We start from the raw sequence: 22,364 nt of genomic DNA on the forward strand, positions 1-22,364 counted from the left end.
TGCTTGTTTTTGTTTCTGGCATAGTTCACTCAAAATGCTGTCTACAGGATCCATTCACCTCCTTGCAGGTCTCACGGCTTCACTCTTTTGGCAGTTGCTCAATTTTCCATTGTATGCATGCACCAGAGTTCACCATTCTGTTCTTCAGTTGATGTACCCTTAGGCCACCTCTGCCTGTTGAAAATCATGAATACTTCCCCCATAAATACAAGTGTGCAAATGTCCACCCATGTCCCTACTCTCAGATATTCCAAGCATATATCAATAGTGAGGTTGCAGGACCTTATGGTACCCACGTACTTAAGCTTCTTGTGGAACCATCACACTGTCCTCGAGAAAGGCTACACCAGTAAAAAGTCCATCCCTCTCTCCATGTTTTCTCCAGCACTTTTATCCTTATATTTTTATATATATATAAAATATATTTTAAATTTATATTTTCCCTACAATTTTATAGAGATATATATAGTTATCCACAGTGTACAATTGTGTCTTCATGTTATCATCATATAGTTGTGCATTTATCACCACAGTCAGCACTTGAGCATATTGATTACTACAAAAAGTGTTTTTAAGGAATAATAAAAAAGATAATAAAAACAAAAATAAAATATCATGCAAATCAATATAATGGTAAGATCAGACAACAGCACACCACTACCAAGAATCCCATATCCCCCCTTATATACCCCTCTCATACATGCTTAGATTTGGTATATTGCCTTTGTTACATTTAATGGAAGCATATAACAATGATACTGTTGACCATAGACTCCAGTTTGCTTTGATTATATTTTTCCTCTACACCTTCCCATTTTCAACACTTTGCATGTTTGACCTTCATTTGTTCTCCCACATGTAAAAACATTCCCACATTTGTACATTTATGCACAGTCATTGACCACTCCAGCTTTTGCTAAGTCATGCAGTCCAAGTCCCTACATCTATCTTTACCTCTGATGTCATATATGCCCCTAGCCCACCCCTCTAAGCTTCACTCACAGACATCTTTTTTTCAGTGTACTTACAATATTGTGTTACCATCATGCAGTATTATGCTATCAATTTCTGGATCTATACAAGAGGTCTTGCAGAACACTCTGTAGTCCTTCAAAATCAAATGCCAGATCTTTACACCCTTCCTATCTCCTGATAGCCTGTGTTATCAGCTTTTAACTCTCAAAGATTTTTCTTTAATGTTAGTTCATATTAGTGAGACCATACAGTATTTGTCCTTTTGGTTCTGACTAACTTTGCTCAACATATCGTCCTCAATGCTCATACATGTTATTATATGTTCCATGTCTTTGTTTTGTCTTACACCTGTGTAATATTCCATTAGGCTTATATATCAGTTTGTTTATCCACTCATCCATTGATGGACATTTGGGCTGTTTCTATCTCTTGGCAATCATGAATAATGCCACAATAAATATCAGTTTACAGATGTCCATTCTTGTCTTAAATTTCAGTTCCTCTGAGTATATACCTAGTAATGGAAGATCTGGGTCATTTGGAAAATCTATACTTAGTTTCCTGAGGAACAGCCACACTGTCTTCCACAGTGGTTGCACCATTCTACATTCCTACCAATGGTGAATAAGTGTGCCTCTTTCTCCACATCCTCTCCAGCACTTGTAATTTTCTGTTTTTTGGATAATAGCCATTCTAATAGGTGTGAGATGATATCTCATTTTGGTTTTGATATGCATTTCCCTAAAAGCCAGTAAAGTTGAGCTTTTTTTTCATATGTTTCTTCAGCCATTTGTAGTTCCTCTTCAGAAAAGAGTCTGTCCATGTCTTTTGCCCATTTCTTAATTGTGTTGTTTGTCTTTCTGTTGTTGGGTTGTAGGATCACTTTATATATCCAGGATATTCAACCCTTATCTGATATGTGGTTTCCAAATATTGTTTCCCATTACATAAACTGCCTTTTTACTTTTCTGACAAATTCCTTTGATGTACAAAATGCTTAATTTTGAGGGGCTCCTATTTGTCTTCTTTTTTCTTCAATTGCTTGCACTTTGGGTGTAAGGTCTAGGAAACCTCCTCCTATCACAAGATCATTAAGATATTGCCCTACATTTTCTTCTAAGTGTCTTCTGGTCTCAGCACTAATGTTTAGGTCTTTGATCCATTTTGAGTTAATTTTTGTATAGGGTGAGAAATAGAAGTCCTCTTTCATTCTTTTGGAAATGCATATACAGTTCTCCAAACACCATTTATTGAAGAGGCTGCTCTTCCCCAGTTGCTTTGGCTTGATGGCTTTATCAAAGATCAATAGCCCATAGCAGCAAGGGTCAATTTCTGAGCACTCAATTCAATTCCATTGGTAGGTATATCCATCCTCATGCCAATACCATGTTATTTTGTCCACTGTAGTTCTGTAATATGTTTCAATGTCAGGTAGTGTGAGACCTCCCACTTTGTTCCTCTTTCTCAAGATATTTTTGGCTATTCAGGGCACCCTGCCATTCCAAATAAATTTGTTTATTGGTTTTTCTAGTTCCGCAAAGTAAGTTACTGGGATTTTAATTGGTATTGCATTGAATCTATAAATCAGTTTAGGTAGAGTTGACATCTTAAATATATTTAGTCTTCCAATCCATGAATACAGTATATTTGTCCAATTTTTAGGTCCTGTTCAATTCCTTTTAGCAGTTTCTTATAGTTTTCTGTGTATAGGTCTTTTGTGATCTTGGTTAAGTTTATACTTGATACTTTTGGTTGCTATCATAAATTGAATTTTTTCCTTGATTTCCTCCTCTTGTTGCACATTGCTTGTGTGTAAGAACACTACAGATTTTTGCATGTTGGTCTTTTAGACTGCCACTTTGCTGTATTCATTGATTAATTCCAGTAGCTTTGCTGTAGATTTTTTCTGGATGTTCTACATTTAGAATAATGTTATCTACATACAATGAAAAGTTTTTTCTTCCTCTCCAATTTGGATGCCTTTTATTTCTTTCTCTTGTCTTATTGCTCTAGCTAGAACTTCCAGCACAATGTTGAACAACAATGGTGACTCTGGGCATCCCTGTCTTGTTCCTGATCTTAGAGATATTGATTTCAGTCTTTCCCCATTGAGTATGATGTTAGCTGTGGGTTTTGCAAATATTTCTTTTATCATATTGAGAAAGTTCCCTTTCATTCCTAGCCTTTGAAGTGTTTTCATCAAGAAAGGATGTTGAATTTTGTCAAATGCCTTTTCTGGATCAATTGAGATTGTTATGTGATTCTTCTGATTTGATTTATTGATGTGGTGTGTTACATTAATTGATTTTCTTGTGTTGAACCAGACTCACATACCTGGAATAAATACCATCTGGTCATGGTATATAATTCTTTTAATGTGCTGCTGGATTCAATTTACAAGTATTATGTTGAGAATTTTTGCATCTGTGTTCATTAAAGAGATTGGTCTATAATTTTCTTTTTTTGTAGTATCTTTGTCTGACTTTGGTATGAGGGGGATGTTGGCTTCATAGAAGGAGTTAGGAAGGCTTCCCTGCTCTTCAAATTTTTTTGAAGAGTTTGCACATGATTGGTACTAATTCCTTCTTAGAAGCTTGGTAGAATTCACATGTGAAGCCAATTGGTCCTGTGCATTTTTGGGGGGAGTTTTGATGACTGACTCAATCTCCTGTGATTTGTTTGTTGAGGTCATCAGCTTCTTGAGTCAATGTTGGTTATTTAGGCTTTTCTAGGAAGTTGTCCATTTCATCTAAGTTGTATAGTTTCTTAGCATATTGTTGCTTGTAGAATTTTCTCATCATCTCCTTTATTTCTGAAGGGTCAGTAGTTATGTTTCATTTCCCTTTTCTGATTGTATTTATTTGCATCCTCTCTCTTTTTGTTTTGTCAGTCTAGCTAGTGTTGCATCAAATTTATTGATTTTCTCACAGAAGAAACTTGTGGTTTTGTTGATTCTCTCTATTGTTTCCTTCTCAATTTCTTTTATTTCTGCTCTAATCTTTATTTCTTTCTTTCTTTTGCTTTGGGGTTAGTTTGTGGGTCTTTCTCTTGTTACTCAAGGTGACCATTAATTCTTCAATTGCAATATGTGTTTCTTTCCTGAAATGTTCTTAAATTAGAAATACACACAATTGCTATCATGATTAAAAAAGAACAGCCATATAAAAGCAACAGAAATGAGAAAGGGATCAGTCAGATATATCACAAAAGATCAACTATACTCTAAAGGATATTGCAATAAAAGAAAATAGAGATAAAAAGAGATATGATATATATAAACCAATTACAAAATGGCCAAAATACTGCCTTTACAGTAATAACACTTAATGTTAATGGATTAAACTCCTCCATCAAAAGACACAAGTTGGAGATTTCCTGGAGAGTTGGAGGATTAAGAAATTCCAAGATTCACTCCTTCCTCCAAAACAGCTAGTAAACAGGGAGGAACTGTGTGAAACAAAATTTATGGACCTCCAGATGCCACAAGGACACTGTACAGGATCCAGGGAAGAGTAGAAGAGGCCAAAAAACTCTAGTAAATAACTAAGCAGCCCTCTCCATACAGCAAATGCCAGAACCCACCCCCCCCCCCACTCTCAGAGGTCTGCTTTGGGATCCAGTCCCTGGATATTGCTGCTGTCAGAAAGGGACACAAAAATCCTCTTCCCCAAGCATGGCCAAACACTGAGCATGTCATTTTCTTTAAATTTTTCAGTGTTTACTTTTAAAGTCAATTTTATTGAGATATATCCACATACCATAAATCATCCAAAATGTATAATCAATTTTTCACAGTACCATCATATAGTTGTACATTCATTACCCTAATCTATTCTTTGAACATTTTCCTTGAACCAGAATAAGTGAAAATAAGAAAAAAAAAGAAAAAGAAGACCCAAATCATACCCCCCACTCCATTTTCCATTTAGTTTTTTGTCCTCATGTTTGTACTCATCCATCCATAAACTGGATATAGTGTGATCCACAAGGCTTTCACAATCACACTGTCACCCCTTGTAACCTACATTGCTGTATAATCATCTTCAAGAGTCAAGGCTACTAGGTTGTAGTTTGATAGTTTCAGGTATTTACTTCTAGCTATTCCAATGCATTAAAACCGTAAAAGGGTTATCTATATAGTGCATAAGAATGCCAACTAGAGTGACCTCTTGACTCCATTTGGAATCTCTCTGCCACTGAAACTTTATTTTGTTTCATTTTACATTCCCCTTTTGGTCACGAAGATGTTCTCAATCCCACATTGTTGGGTCCATATCCATCCCTGGGTGTCATATCCCAAGTTGCCAGGGATATTTATGCCCTTGGGGGTCAGATCTAATGTACAGGGGAGGGCAGTGAGTTAATCCACTGAGTTGGCTTACCTAGAGAGAGCCACATCTGACCAAAAAAGAGGTACTCAGGGGTAGAGTCAGGAACAATTATAAGCAGGTTTAGCCTCTCCTTTGCAGAAACGAGCTTCATAAGAGTAAGTCCCATGATAGAGGCCTAAAACATCAAACTGTCAGTCCTCAATGTTTGTGAGAACATCAGCAACAATCCAGATAAGGAAGCCCAATACCTCTGCAACTTCCCCCAACTCCTCAGTGTGGCCCTGCATGTATATTTTTATTCTCTGTACAAATTACTTTGGGATGTGTTGCTATTTCATACAAACCTATGCAAACCTACCAGGTCTCACTTCCTGCCAAAAGTTCCACATAATTATGTTATTTGGACCACCTGTATGAGTTAAATTGTTTAGGAAATATAGATCTTGCACCAACTAAACATGTCTTCCCTTGGTCTCACATGGAATTTGAAGTTTTAAAACACACTCAGTATTGTCCCTTACCCTTTGGCCCAATTTACCCTAGTCCTAACCACATCTGATTCATTCATATCTCTAGTTGAAGTCTGGACTCTTTCTCAGGGTTTTTAACAGTTGCTATATGTGATAATACTGAAATTCATATCTGCAAAATCTAGCTCTGAGTTTCAGGTTTCACAGAGATACACAAAAATCCAGGGATCCATCAGGTTATACACAAAGGGATTAGCATCTCAGAATCTGGAGATAGCCATTACAATCCAGGAATAGATGTGACTCCTGTAAGAGCTTACAATCTAGGGACTGTTACAGTAAGTGTTCCCCAGATAAGCTGTGCTCTCAGGTTAAATTCTTAGTTTAGACATTGTAGTTAGTCCATATTAGTGAGGCATTATAGTGTTTGCCTTTGCTTCTGGCATAGTTCACTCGAAATGCTGTTTACATGTTCCATTCTCCTTGTTGCATATCTCACAGCTTCTTTCCTTCTCACAGTTGTTCAATATTCCATTGAATGCACACACAACAGTTCACCATTCTTTTCCTCAGTCAATGTACCCTTAGGCCAACTCCACCCATTGCAAATCATGCTTAATCTCTCCATAAACACCACTGTGCAAATGTCCCTTCATGTCTCTGCTCTCAGATCCTCCAAGTAAATGATCCCTAATGAGGTCGCAGGACCATATGGCACACACATCTTAGCTTCTGTTTGAACCACCCCATTGTCCTCCAGAAAGACTATACCATTCTGCCTCCTTACCAACAATAAATATGTACATCACTCTCTCCATGTTTTCTCCAGCAATTTTTTCCATTTATATTTTTCCATATAATTTTTTATTTTTTAATTTTATTTTGAAATAAATTTAAAGTTATAGGAACAGTTGAAAAAACAATACAAACCCCATACACAGAACTTCAGCATTCCCTGACCCCCCTCCCCCAATACCCTGATCCGCCAACCTTAACATGCTGTCACACCACCATTTCTCTTTCCCTCCCTCCCTCCCTCCCTATCATCCATCATCTATTGCTCTGTCTTCTGAACATATGAGAACAAGCTGCACACATCCTTGAACAAGCACTATGATTCACATATACAATTCCGATGAGCAAGAACATTCTTTTATGCAATCCCATTAAGCACAGCTAAGAAGTTCAAGAAATTCAACATTGATACAAAGCATACATTCTAAATTTCCTTTTTTTTTATGTCCCAACTGTGTCCCTTTGAGTCTCCTGTCCTCCATCCTCAGATCCCATCCAGGGTCATCCTTGACATTCAATTGTCATCTATTTAGACTGTCTTTTTTCTTCAATTGTGGAAACATATATACAGCCTAAATCTTCCCATTCCACCCCCCCCCCCAGCATTCCATTAGTGGGATTAATCACGTTTAGAATGTTGTAATGCTATCACCTTCCCACCACCTATTACTAGAAGTTTCCCTTCACCTCAAACAGCAACCCTACACTCATTTCTTAACCCCCCCATTGCCAACTTCCCCCATTTCTCATAACCCATACTCTACTTTTCATCTCTATGGTCATATTCTCTGATAATTTCTTTGTGTTTACTGTGGGGCTTAAAATTAACCTCTTAAATCCATAGCAATCTTGTTTTTCTTTGATACCAACTTAACTTCAATAGGACACATAAGCTATGTTCCTATACTCCTCCATTCCCCCACCTTTATATAGTTCTCATCAAAAATTACATATTTTTAATTGAGTCCAAAACCACTGATTTGTCATTAGAGTTTGTGTATTTTATATCATGTAGGAAGTAAATAGTGGAGTTACAAATCAAAAATTATTGACTTCTATTTGTATTCCATTGTGGTCAGAGAATGTGCTTTGAATATATTCAATTTTTTTTTAAACTTATTGAGGCTTGTTTTATGTCCCAGCATATGGTCTATTCTGGAGAAAGATCCATGATCACTAGAGAAAAATGTGTGTCCTGGTGATTTAGGATGTAAGGTTCTATATATGTCTGTTAAAATTCTCTATATCTCTCTCTCCTTTTTTTGTTTCTCTGTCAGTAGGGCTTCCTTTACTATCTGAAGTAGGGCAGGTCTTTTATTGGCAAAATCTCTCAACATTTGTTTGTCTGTGAAAAATTTAAGCTCTCCCTCAAATTTGAAGGAGAGTTTTGCTGGATAAAGTATTCTTGGCTGGACATTTTTCTCTCTCAGAATTTTAAATATGTCATGCCACTGCCTTCTCACCTCCATGGTGGCTGCTGAGTAGTCACAACTTAGTCTTATGTTGTTTCCTTTGTATGTGGTGAATTGCTTTTCTCTTGCTGCTTTCAGAACTTGCTCCTTCTCTTCAGTATTTGACAGTCTGATCAGAATATGTCTTGGAGTGGTTTTATTTGGATTTATTCTATTTGGAGTTCACTGGGCATTTATGCTTTGTGTATTTAAATTGTGTAGAAGGTTTGGGAAGTTGTCCCCAACAATTTCTTTGAATACTCTTTCTAGACCTTTACCCTTCTCTTCCCCTTCTGGGACACCAATGAGTCTTAAATTTGGATGTTTTATTTTATCTATCATATCCCTGAGATCCATTTTGATTTTTTTCTCCATTCTTTCTTTTGTTCATTCATTTTCTATTCTGTGGTCCTCTAGGACACCGAGTCATTGTTTAACTTCCTCTAATGTTGTATTATGAGTATCCATAGTCTTTTTAATTTGGCCAACAGTTTCTTTTATTTCCATAACATCTTCTATTATTTATTTACTCTTACAATTTCTTCTTTATGCTCTTCTAGGGTCTTCTTTTTGTCCTTTATATCCTGTGCCATGCTCTTGTTCTTTGATTGTAGTTCTTTGATTAACTGCACCAAGTACTGTGTCTCTTCTGATATTTTGATTTGGGTGTTTGGGGTTGGGTTCTCAATATCATCTGGTCTTATCATACGCTTTAAGATTTTCTGTTGTATTTGGTCTCTTGGCATTTGCTTTGCTTGATAGGGTTCTTTCAAGTTATAAAAAATATCAATTTAATTTTTCAGATTTCCAACTTGGTGGCATACACTTTCTCTAACTAACCAGCAGATAGCATCTGTGAGTCACATATTCCCAAGTCAGTTCTCCTCAACTTCGTCTTTTTGGTGTATGGGGAAATGATTTTTGTGGGGTTCAATTAGTGAACTCAGTTTGGGTGTGTTGTTGGTGCTGTCTGCCCTGAATGTGGGGCATGTGTCTGGGTGGTTAGTGAGGCAGGGCAGCTTTAATAATCAAACCTCCCAGGTGTTCCCAGAGATTCAAGGCTGTTGCAAGGGTCTAAGCCTTCATTTCAGTTTTGCCCCAGATTTTCTCTGCTGCTGACCCACATGTTCCCAGCATTGATGTAGAGTCCCTGGGTTTTCTGAGCAGGACCCCTTTCTCAGCTGTGATCTTCCAGGACCTCTGCTGAGGGAAGGCTGTGTTACATCACAAGTGTGTGCCATCCCTCAAGGGAAGCCCTGGGCCACCAGACCATGCAGGAGTGCTCTCAGCCTGATGCAAAGATGACTGAATGGAGCATCTCAACCTCCCCCTTTTTGCATAACTCCACCTTCCCAGCTCCGGGACGACTAGCTGTGTGTGCACCCAAGGACATTGTCCACGGCTGATATTGTGGCATGTGCGCAGTGCCATGGGATATACTCCCTGTCACACTGAATTTCCTGGCATGGCTCTGGGCTGTGGGTCTGGCCCTGGGCAGGAGTGTCTCCAGCCTGCCAGGGAGCCAGCTGCAAGTAGCATGGTTTCTTTCTGCTTTTGGATCTCCCCTCTGCCTCTCTGGCCCTGAGGGAATCAGCAGCAGTCTATCCTCCATGCCAGACACCAAGAGGCTGGCATAGCCCACTCCTGCCATGCTTCACTGCACAGTTCTTGCTGTTGTACCTGCAGCTGTTCCTGGGGTTTTTTTTTAAAGAACTAGTCCATCTCCAAACACCAACCCCTGGTTTCCCCACACCACATTGTGGCCATGGGACTTTCAGCCAGCTTACTCACTCGTTTCAGAATGTAGACTCCCAGTTTCACTGAACTAGTCCATCTCCAAACACCAACCCCTGGTTTCCCCACACCACAGTGTGACCACAGGACTTTCAGCCAGCTTACTCACTCATTTCAGAATGCAGACTCCCAGTTTCACCAAGTGCACAGTCCCTGTGGTTTTAGCAGAACTTGTCCAGCTGGTGCATCATTGGAACTGATGTTTTGGGTCACTTTCTGGTTTTTATCTAGTATTTTTCATGGAGGTGTTTTTTGCCCTGTCTCACCTAGCTGCCATCTTAGGTTCTGGCCCTCCATACAATTTTATAGAGCTGTATTCATGCACCATATAACTACCCACAGTGTACAAACAATTCTTCATGGTTTCATCATACAGTTGTGCATTTATCACCACATTCAGCAACTGAACATATTAATTAGTTTGAAAAAATTTTAATGAATGATAAAACAGATACTAAAAGGAAAAATAAAATATCTTAAAATACAAAAAATAGTAGGGTCAGACCACAATACCATGACCAAGAATCCTGAATCCCTCCCTTATATCCCTCCTCTCAAACACATTTAGTTTTGGTATATTGCCTTTATTACATTTAATGGAAACATATTACAATGTTACTGTTGACCATAGACTTCAGTTTGCTTAATTATATTTTTCCCAACACCAGCACTTTTCCAGCACTCTGTATGGTTGACATTCATTTTTCTCCTATATGCAAAAACAGTTATATATTCGTACATTTAGTCAAAATCATTGACCACCCCAGTTTTTGCTGAGTTAAATATTCCCAGATTTTATGTTCTGTCTTTACCTCATGTGTCATTCATTCCCCTAGCCCACCTCTTTCAGCCTTAGTCATGGACCTCATTTTTCAGTGTAGTTACAATATTGTGCTACCATCACACAGTATTATGCTATCTATTTCTGGATCTATACAATCAATTCTGCTGAACATTCTGCAGTCTTTCAGCATCAAATGCCCAATCTACCTGCTTTCAATCTCCTGGTAGCCTGTGTTATCAGCTTTTAACTCTCAAAGTTTTCTCATTAATATTAGTTCATATTAGTGAGACCACACAGTATTTGTCCTTTTGTTTCTGGCTAACATCACTCAACATAATGTCTGCAAGTTTCATCCACATTATTATATGCTTCATGTCTTTGTTCTGTCCTAGAGCTGCATAGTATTTCATCATGTGTTATGTACCACAGTTTGTATATCCACACATCTATTGATGGAAATTTGGGCTGTTTTCATCTCTTAGCTAATGTGAATAATGTCATGATAAGCATCAGTTTACAAATGTCCATTCTTGTCTTAAGTTTCGGCTCCTATGAGTATATACCTAGGAATGGAATAGCTGGGTCATATGCAAAACCTATACTTCCTGACAATCTGCCACAATGCCTTCCAGAGTGTTTGCAACTTTCTACATTCCCACCAAGAGTGAATAAGTGTGCCTCTTTCTGCACATCCTCTCCAACACTTGTAATTTTCTGTTTTTTGGATAATGGCCATTCTGGTAGGTGTGAGATGATATCTCATTGTGGTTTTGATCTGCATTTTCCTAATAGCCAGTGAAGCAGAGAATCTTTTTATGTTATTGAGCCATTTGTATTTCCTCTTCAGAAAAACATCCGTCCATGTCTTTTGCCAATTTTTAAATTTGGCTGTTTGTCTTTCTGTTGTTGAGTTGTAGGATAACTATATATTTGGGCTATTAAACCCTTATCTGATATGTGGTTACCAAATATTGTCTCCTGTTGCATAGGCTGCCTTTTCAATTTTGAGGAGATCCCATTTATCTATTTGTTCTTTGGTTGCTTGCCCCTTGGGTGTGAATTCTAGGAAGCCACCTCCTATCACAAGATCTTTAATATATTGCCCTCTGTTTTCTTCTAGTAGTCTTATGGTCTTAACATTAACATTTAGATCTTTGATCTCTTTCTAGTTAACTTTTGTATAAGATGTGAAACAGGGTCTTCTTTCATTCTTTTGGAAATTGATGCTCAGTTCTGCAAACACCATTTATTGTAGAGGCTGCTCTGTCCCAGTTGCTTTGGCTTGACTGCCTTTTAAAAGATCAATTGTCCATAGATGTGAGGGTCTATTTCTGAACACTCAATTTGATTCCACTGAATGGTGTGTTTATCCATATGCCAGTACCATGCTGTTTTGACCACTGTAGCTTTGTAATGTGTTTCAAAGTCAGGTAGTGTGAGACCTCCCAATTCATTCCTCTTTCTCAATATATTTTTGCTATTCAGGGAAACTTGCCCTTCCAAATCAATTTGGTTGTGTTTTTTCTATTTCTGCAAAGTAAGTTGTAGGGATTTTAATTGGTATTACATTGAATCTATAAATCAGGTATAGTTGACATCTTAATTATATTTAGTTCTCCAATTCATGAGCATGGTATGTTCTTCCATTTTTTTTTAGTTCCTGTTTGATTTCTTTTAGCAGTTTCTTGTAGGTTTCTTTGAAGAAGTCTTTGTGGCCTTCATTAAGTTTATTCCTAAATACTTGATTCTTTTGGTTGCTATTGTAAATGGAAATTTTTTAATTTCTTCTGCTTGTTGCACCTTATTGTGTATAGGAACACTACAGTTTTCTGCTTGTTGATCTTGTAGCCTGCCACTTTCCTGTATTCATTGATTAGCTCTAATAGCTTTGTTGTAGATTTTTCTGGATTTTCTACATATAGAATCATGTCATCTGTAAAGGGTGAAAGTTTTACATCTTCCTCTCCAGTTTGAATGCCTTTTATTTCTTTTCCTTGCTTAATTGCTCTAAATAGAACTTCCAGCACAATGTTGAATAACAATGGTGACAGTGGGCATCCCTGTCTTGGTCCTGCTCTTAGAGGGGAAGTTTTCAGTCTCTCTATATTGAGTACAATGTTAGCCTTTGGTTTTTCACATATTGCCTTTATCTTGTTGAGGAAATTCCCTTCTATTCTATCCTTTGAAGTATTTTCATCAAGAAAGGATGTTGGATTTTGTCAAATGCCTTTTCTGCATTGGTTGAGATGATCATGTGGTCCTTCTACATTGATTTACCGATTTGGTGTATTACATTAATTGATTTCTTATGTTGAACCAGCCTTGCATACCTGGAATAAATCCCACTTGGTCGTGGAGTATAATTATTTTAATGTGCTGCTGGATTCAGTTAGCTAGTATTTTATTGAGGATTTTTGCATCTATATTCCTTAAAGAGAATATAATTCTCTCTTTTTTTGTAGTATCTTTGTCTGATTTTGATATTAGGATGATACTGGCTTCATAGAATAAGTCAGGTAGCTTTCCCTCCTCTTCAATTTTTTTGAAGAGTTTGAGCAGGATTGGTATTAATTCTTTCTTGAAAGCTTGGTGGAATTCACATGTGAAGCCCACTCATCCTGGGTTTTCATTTTTGGGAGCTTTCTGATGACTGAGTCAATCTCTTTACTTGTGATTGGTTTGTTGGGGTCATCTATTTCTTCTCAGGTCAATGTTTTTTGTTTATGTCTTACTAGGAAATTGTCCATTTCATCTAAGTTGTCCAGTTTATTAGCAAATAGTTGCTTGTAGTATCTTCTCATTATCTCCTTTATTTCTGCCAGGTCAGTAATTATGTTTCCATCCCTGTTTCTGATTGCATTTATTTGCATCCACTGTGCTTTTTGTTTTTTGTTTTTGTTAGCCTAGGTAGTGGTCTATCAATTTTGTTGATTTCCTCAAAGAACCATCTTCTGGTTTTGTTGATTCTCTCTATTGTTTTCCTGTTCTCAGTTTCATTTATTTCTGCTCTAATCTTTGTTATTTCTTCCCTTCTATTTGCTTTGGCATTAGTCTGTTGTTCTTTCTCTAGTTCCACCAGAGGGACAGTAAATTCCTCAGTTTTTGCTCTCTCTTCTTTTTTAATATAGTGATTTAGGGCAACAAATTTCCCTCTCAGCAAAGCCTATGCTGCATCCCATAAGTTTTAAAATGTTTTGCTCTATTATCATTTGCCTTGAGTTATTTACTAATTTCTCTTGCAATTTCTTCCTTTAAACACAGGTTTCCTAAGAGTGTGCTGTTTATTCTCTGTATATTTGTGAATTTTACAACCTTATGCCTGTTATTTATTTCCAACTTCATTCTGCTACAATCTGAGAAAGTGTTTTTTATAATATCAATATTTTTAAATTTGATGAGACTTGCTTTTTGACCCAATTTGTGGTCTATCCTAGAGAATGTTCCATGAGCACTTGAGAAAAACCTGTATCCTGTTGTTGGGGTGTAGTGTTCTATAAATGTCTGTCTTGTTCATTCATTGGACAATTCAATTACTCCATTTCCTTGTTGATCCTCGGTCTAGATGTTCTATCCATTGATGAGAGTGGTATATTGAAGTCTCCAACAATCGTAGAGTTATCTACTTCTCCTTTCAGTGTTCTCAGTGTTATCCTCATGAATTTGGGGGCACTCTGGCTTTGTGCATAAATATTTATGATTTTTGTCTTTTCTTGATGAATTGACCTTTTCATTAATGTATAGTGCCCTTCTTTGTCTCTTGTAGTTGTTTTACTTTTGAAGTCTACTTTGTCTGATATTAATATAGCTACTCGCACTTTTTCCTGTTGTGGTTTGCATGAAATAACTTTTCCCAACCTTTCACCTTCAGGCTATTTTTGTCCTTGTGTCTAAGGTGAGTTTCTTGTAGACAGCATATAGATGGTTGCTGTTTTTTAATCCATTTTGCCAGTCTGTGTCTTTTTACTGGGGAGTTTAATTCATTAACATTTAGTGTTATTACTGTAAGGGTAGTACTTTCTTATACCATTTTGTCTTTTGGATTTTATATGTCATGTCTTATTTTTTCCTCTCTTTCTTTTTATCCTTCCTGATAATCTTCATTTCTATACTCTTCTTCAAACCTCTTTCTCCTATCTTTTCCTGTCAGCCTGTAGCACTCCCTTTTGTATTTCTTTTAGCACCATTCCCTTATTCACAAACTCTCTCAATGTCTGTTTGTCTGAAATATTTTAATCTCTTCCTCATTTTTGAAGGACAGTTTTTTCTGAATATAGAATTCTTGGTTGGCAGTTCTTCTCTTTCAGTATCTTAAATATATCATACCAATGTATTCTCACTTCCATGGTGTCTGTGGAGAAATCTGTACATAGTCTTATCAAGCTCCCATTATGTGATGGATTGATTTTCTTTTGCTGCTTTCAGAATTCTCTCTTTGTCTTTGACATTGGACAATCTGATAGTAAATGTCTTGGAGTAGGTCTATTGAGGTGTATTTTATTTGGGGTGTGCTGTACTTCTGGAGTCTGTAATTTTCTGTCTTTCATAAGTGTTGGGAAATTTTCATTGATTATTTCTGCTATTATTCTCTCTTCCCCCTTTCCCCTCTCTTCTCCCCCTGGGATCCCCATTACATGTATATTCATTTGCTTCATGTTGTCACTCATCTCCCTAAGACCTGCTCATATTTTTCCATTCTTTCAGCATCTCTTCTTTTGTTTGTATGGATTCAAATGTCTGGTCATCCATTTCACTGATCCTTTCTTCTGCCTGTTCAAATCTACTGTTGTATCCCTCCATTGTCTTTTTCATCTTCTCTATTATGCACTTCATTCACATGAATTCTGTCATTTGTTTTCTCAAGTTTATGACTTTTTCTTTATGGTCATCCAGTGTCTTCCTCATATCCTTCATTTCTTTTGCTATATCTTCCCTCAGTTCATGGACTTGAATTTGAATTTATTTAGGAGATTTGTTTGAGCATTGTTAATTAATTCTTTCTTCAGTTCATTCAATTGATTTAGCATTAGTTGCCTCAACTCCTGTCTCATGGTTGAACTATTATTTTTTTCCTTGGCTGGTCAATATTTTCTTGTTTCCTAGTATGGCTCATTATCTTGTGCTTCCTAGGCATCTGACTTTCTTGATTAGTTTATTCTGGAACTCATTTTCACTCTTTTTCCTAGGGTTGGCTTTGTTCTGTAACCATTGGTGTTTAGTTCAGCTTTTTCTGGGCCTATAGCTTAGGTTCTATATAGTTGATTGGAGTTTTTCTCCTCTTGTTTTTTCTTTTTCTTCCCTGCCTCTATATAGCCTTTTTGTGTGAGGGTCTCCTCAGTTATGGTTGACCCCAGTCATGTTTTCCCAGTCTAGAGAAGGCAGATCTCATGAGGAGGATATGGTGTTTCCTTGAGAATGAGACCTTCCTGTGAGTCCTCTAGACTTGGTGATTTTCCTTTCCTGTCCAGCAGTGACACTTGCCAGCTTGTAGTTCCCACACTAGTGTAAGTATGTGGAGTGCTTTTAATTCTCTGCAGATTTGGTGCCTGTCAGGGACAGGGCTGACTGAAGCTGGAGACTGATTTCCAGCCCCTAGGGTCTGAATTCCCAAAAGGAGGGCTGCCAATTGAGCTGAACCTCCTCCACTATCCCAATCCTAGAAACTCCAGCTGTCTCCTAAGGGCACCATTCCTTTCTCCCCTCTCCTCTTTGGGCAACTCCAACTAAATCTCTTGATCAGCCTGAGTTGCCAATTAAAGACCGGGTTGGAGACCTTCTTCAAATGTGAATCTGAAATTCAAAGAAATTCTAGGTACTCTGTCTCCCCCCAAGACCAGCCTAGACATTCAACCTGGGCTGTCTGAAAGAAAATAACTACATATGTTACTTTTAATTTAAAAAAAAGAAAAGAAGAAAAAGAAAAAAGAAGAAAAAGAAGTCCTTTTTTTAAAACCTTTCCCCAGTCTGGAAGTTTTCTGTGTCAGAACAGAGCATTTAAAGATGCACTTTGGGATACTGTCTGATAATACTTTCCAACAGCATCTATTCTCCCCTGCTGGGGGCTACTCAAGTGGAAAAAGATAAGAAGTCAGAGAGAAATGAGAAGGGACAAAATGTAGGAGATAAAATAAAGCTTTTTTGAAGTCAGGGAATGGGTGCCTGCTTTTATGTGCCCCCCTCCTTCTCAGAGCCCAGCCCTTCTTTAGCACCCCTGGCTCCAAAAATTAGTTATACAATTCTTTAATTAATTCTGCAGTTGAGGCTGGGTTGAGCTCCCTTCTTGCTCTCAGCAGATTGTTGCTTCTTTTTCTTTTCAAGGAGCCACCTGCAAGAGAGTCCATGGAGTCTGGGTCAGGAGGGGCACCAGGCCCCTTGTTGGGGGGACTTACAAAGTTTTCTGTGATCTCAGCTTTTCTTCTGGTTCCAAACTTATGTACAATGTGTGACTTGTCACTGGGAACCCCAAAAACACTGTTTCATACAGTTCCTAGATAATCACCAGCTGCTCTAGAGGAGAGACTAAATTCCACACCTCACCACTCCTCCATCTTGCCCCACCCCTCTGTCCCTCATTTTTGAAGGACAGTTGTGCCTGATATAGAATTCTTGTTTGGCAGTTCTTCTCTTTCAGTATCTTAAATATATCATACCACTGCCTTCTCGCCTCCATGGTTTCTGCAGAGAAATCTGTACATAGTCTTATAGAGCTTCCCTTGTATGTGATGGATTGCTTTTCTCTTTCTGCTTTCTGAATTCTCTTTTGTCTTTGACATTGGACAATCTGATCAGTAAGTGTCTTGGAGTAGGTCTATTGGGATCTTTTCTCTTTGGAGTATGCTGTACTTCTTGAATATGCAATTTTCTGTCTTTCATAAGAGTTGGGAAATTTTCAGTGGATATTTCTTCTGTTATTCTTTCTGCCCCCTTTCCCCTCTTTTCTCCCTCTGGGGCACTCATAACTCATATATTTTTGCAGTTCATGTTGTCATTCAGCTTCCTTAGATCCAGCTCTTATTTTTCCATTCTTTTCACCATCTGTTCTTTTGTGTGTATGAATTCAAATGTCTTGTCTTCCAATTGACTGATCCTTTCTTACTCCTGTTCAAATCTACTGTTGTATCCCTCCATTGTGTTTTTCATCTCTTCCATTATGCCCTTCATTCCCATATGTTCTGTCATTTGTTTTCTTTCAAGTTTATGAATTCTTCTTGTGGTCTTCTGGTGTCCTCATTATATTCTTCATCTCTTTGGCTATATCTTCCCCCAATTCATTGACTTGATTTTTGAATTGATTTAGGAGATTTCTTTGAGCATCTTTAATTAGTTGCCTCAACTCCTGTATTGCAGCTCCATATTTTTGTGTTTCCTAGTATGGCTTGTTAATCTTGAGCTGTCTAGGCATCTGACTTTCTTGATTAGTTTATTCTGGAGCTCATTTTCACTCCTTTATCTAGGGTTTTCTTGTTGGTTGGCTTTGTTCTCTAAACTTTGGTGTTTAGTTCAACATATTCTAGGCCTCTAACTTAGGCTGTATTTAGTTGATTGGAGTTTTTCACCTCTTGTTTTTCTGTTTCTTTCCCTCCCTTTATGTCACCTTTTTGTGTGAGGGTATCCTCAGATATGGTCAATCCCAGTCAGGTTTTTCCAGTCCAGAGAGGCCCAAGTTACAGGAGGAGGGGATGGAGTTTCCTTGGAAATGAGACCCTTCTCTGAGGCCTTTTGAATCTGTGCTTTCCCTGTGTGGTCCAGCAGGTGGTGCTTGCCAAACTGCAGCTCCCCCACCAGTGTGAGGATATATGGAGCTTTTAGTTCCCCAGTGACCCTGACCCTGTTGGGGCATGGCTGACTGATGTTGGTTTCTGAATTCCAGCCCCTGGCATCTGAGTTGTCCAAAGGTGGGCTGCCACTGGAGCTGGGCCATGCTGCCATTTTCTTGGGGAATTTATGCTCTTTAGTGAATTCTCTCCCCCATAGACTTATCACTTTGTCTCTCAAAGCTGTCTTAGCTCTGTTCTTGCCTGGGCCCAAATTGCAAGTCTTTGAGTCTTTCTGTATTGGGGCTTCTTGGTATAGTTACTTTAAAAAAAGAGATAAAAATATTTTTAAAAAAGGAAAAGAGACCCTGGTCTGGGTCACAGAACTGGGAACTGAAAATGACTGAGGCTTTCTCCACTGAGACAAAAAAGGAACAGAAAGTCCCCTTCAGAGCTAGTTTGAGGAGACCCTCCAGCTCTCCAAGCCAACAGAAGCTGTACCTCCCTCCTCTCCCACTGTCCCTGTGTTCCCTGTCCTGCCAGTCCCTGCTGAGAATACTGTCATCCTACCCACCATACCATAGGCAAATTCTCCTCCAGTACTGGTCAACACAGATAGCTTGGAAACACCAACATATGCTAATGGCACTGATGCAGATTATGAATATGAAGAAATCACACTTGAAAGGGGAAATTCAGGGCTTGGTTTCAGCATTGCAGAAGGTACGGACAACCCACACATTGGAGATGACTCAAGTATTTTCATTACCAAAATTATTGGAGGGGCAGCAGCTTCCCAAGATGGAAGGTTGCGGGTCAATGACTGTATATTACAAGTAAATGAAGTAGATGTTCATGATGTAACACATAGCAAAGCAGTTGAAGCATTGAAGGAGGCAGGATCTATTGTATGCTTGTATGTAAAAAGATGAAAACCAGTATCAGAAAAAATAATGTAAATAAAGCTAATTAAAGGTCCTAAAGCAGGTCTTGGGTTCAGCATTGTGGGAGGTGTTGGAAATCAGCATATTCCTGGGGATAATAGCACCTATGTAACCAAAATCATTGAAGGCGGTGCAGCACATAAAGATGGCAAACTTCAGATTGGAGATAAACTTCTAGCGGTGAATAGTGTATGTTTAGAAGAAGTTACTCATGAAGAAGTGGTAACTGCCTTAAAAAACACATCTGATTTTGTTTATTTGAAAGTGGCAAAACCTACAAGTATGTATATGAATGATGGCTATGCACCACCTGATATCACCACCTCTTCTTCTCAGCCTGTTGATAACCATGTTAGCCCATCTTCCTACTTGGGCAAGACACCTGCATCACCATCCAGATACTCACCAGTTTCAAAAGTAATGCTTGGAGATTATGAAATCACAAGGGAACCTAGAAAAGTTGTTTTTCATTGTGGCTCAATAGGCCTTGGCTTCAACATTGTAGGAGGTGAAGATGGAGAAGGAATATTTATTTCCTTTATATTGGCTGGAGGACCTGCTGATCTTAGTGGAGAGCTCAGAAAAGGAGATCAAACTATATCGGTAAATAGTGTTGACCTCAGAGCTGCCAGTCATGAGCAGGCAGCAGCCACGTTGAAAAATGCTGACCAAGCTGTCACAATTGTTGCACAGTATTGACCAGAAAAATACAGTTGTTTTGAAGCTAAAATACATGACTTAAGAGAGCAGATGAATAGTAGCATCAGTTCAGGGTCAGGTTCTCTTCGAACTAGCCAGAAGCGATCCCTCTATGTCAGAGCCCTTTTTGATTATGACAAGACTAAAGATAGTGGCCTTCCCAGTCAGGGATTGAACTTCAAATTTGGAGACATCCTCCATGTTATTAATGCTTCCGATGATGAATGGTGGCAAGCCAGGCAGGTTACACCAGATGGTGAGAGTGATGAAGTTGGAGTGATTCCCAGTAAACGAAGAGTTGAAATGAAAGAACAAGCCCAGTTAAAAACCATGAAATTCAATTCTAAAACAAGAGGAGATAAAGGGTCATTCAATGACAAGCGTAAAAAGAACCTCTTTTCCCGAAAATTTCCCTTCTAGAAGAACAAGGACCAGAGTGAGCAGGAAACAAGTGATGCTGACCAGCATGTAACTTCTAACGCCAGCGATAGTGAAAGTAGTTACCATGGTCAAGAAGAATATGTCTTACCTTATGAACCAGTGAACCAACAAGAAGTTAATTATACATTACCAGTGATCATATTGGGACCTATGAAAGACAGAATAAATGACGACTTGATCTCAGAATCTCCTGACAAATTTGGATCATGTGTTCCTCATACAACTAGACCAAAATGAGATTATGAGGTAGATGGAAGAGATTATCATTTTGTGACTTCAAGAGAACAGATGGAAAAAGATATCCAGGAACATAAATTCATTGAAGCTGGCCAGTATAACAATCATCTGTACGGAACAAGTGTTCAATCTGTACAAGAAGTAGCAGAAAAGGGTAAACACTGTATTCTTGATGTGTCTGGAAATGCCATAAAGAGATTACAGATTGCACAACTTTTTCCAATCTCCATTTTTATTAAACCCAAATCCATGGAAAATATCATGGAAATGAATAAGCGTCTAACAGAAGAACAAGTCAGAAAGACATTTGAGAGAGCCATGAAACTGGAACAAGAGTTTACTGAACATTTCACAGCTATTGTGCAAGGAGATATGCTGGAAGACATTTACAACCAAGTGAAGCAGATCATGGAAGAACAGTCTGGTCCTTACATCTGGGTTCCGGCAAAATAAAAGTTATGAGGACTGATAATTCTCTATTTCTCTTTTCCATAGTCTCATTTCCTTTATTTTACACTTCTTTGCCCTTTCTTTCTGGAGACTGTCTTCAGTACTCTCCTTGTTGAGTCATATCTCACTCATCATGGTCTACAGTTATGCTTATTTTTGACATCTAATGTCTCCTTCAAGTTGCATCATCTGTATTATTTTACATTACTATTGGTTTGTGGCCATTTTTCAAAACTGAAGATGGAATGGCCTGACCAGCTATTAAGGATTTGGGGAGACGGGGAGATTGTGGTAAAATTTCCTTAATGTTTAAGGGAAAGTAACATTAAGAGATTTTCAGAAAAGCTTTATATACATTCTTTTTTCAATATAAATGAAAGAAAAGTGGTCTTAATCAGTGATTTAGTAAACTTTGAGCAACTATGCATGCTTAACTTGAATAGCATGGTTTGGCCAATGTGTTAGCTCACGTCCTTTTCTGAGTTGACTTCTGTTATCAAAGCAAATATTTCATTATAGACAAATAAGGAAAATACATGTTCTTGATTTCAAAATTAAAAAAAAAAGGAAAATAAAGGCCCAGTATATACTATTTAAAGAAAAGCCCTCTAATTAAGTTCTTGCAGTTCTGATGGGCTCTTTAAATGCAAAGAGACAAGGAATTGGAGGAAATTGAGGGACAATCAAGGAACCAGCAAAACTGGCTTTTCATAGAAGGGCCCTGGCCACCTGGGTTGGCATTTGTGCCTGGTTCTGTTTCAGCCTAACCCTTCTTTGTATTATGTTCACCCCCAAATCCAAAAGTCTCTGTTTTTATTTTTTTTATTTATTTTATTTTATTTTATCTTTGCTGTTTTTGCTAGCCCTCTCTCATCTCTACTGGGTTGGCTGCTCCCAGATTCTCTGGTGTCTGGTCTCAGTTTATCTATTGTTGAAGTTTTTGTTCAACAATCAGAGTTTGTTAATCAGTTCTGTAACTGCAGTTCCCCCTCCTGGTTCCCAGCACTGATGACCCCTCCTCCCTTGGGATTATGCCTGGCAGGGAGGGGTGTGGGCCCCCTGGCCATGTGAATGTACAGATTTTGCTGATCTCAGCTGCTCCACCTGTTCATGAGTATTGTATGACATGTATCCAAACCCAAATTCTTCTGCAGTACTAGGTCCACACAGTTCCTGACTATCTACCAGCTGCCCCAGAGGAGTAACTAAAACCCACAACTTGCCACTCCACCATCTTGCTCC

General features: G+C 38.3%; 1 pseudogene; it reads left to right on the plus strand.

The window, feature by feature from the left end:
• Window positions 1–615: 615 nt before the first annotated feature.
• LOC119522249 lies at window positions 616–21,134 on the plus strand (annotated as a pseudogene).
• Window positions 21,135–22,364: the final 1,230 nt, after the last annotated feature.

The sequence above is a fragment of the Choloepus didactylus genome, chromosome X (genome assembly GCF_015220235.1).
Source record: "Choloepus didactylus isolate mChoDid1 chromosome X, mChoDid1.pri, whole genome shotgun sequence".
In the NCBI taxonomy this organism is placed as follows: domain Eukaryota; kingdom Metazoa; phylum Chordata; class Mammalia; order Pilosa; family Megalonychidae; genus Choloepus; species Choloepus didactylus.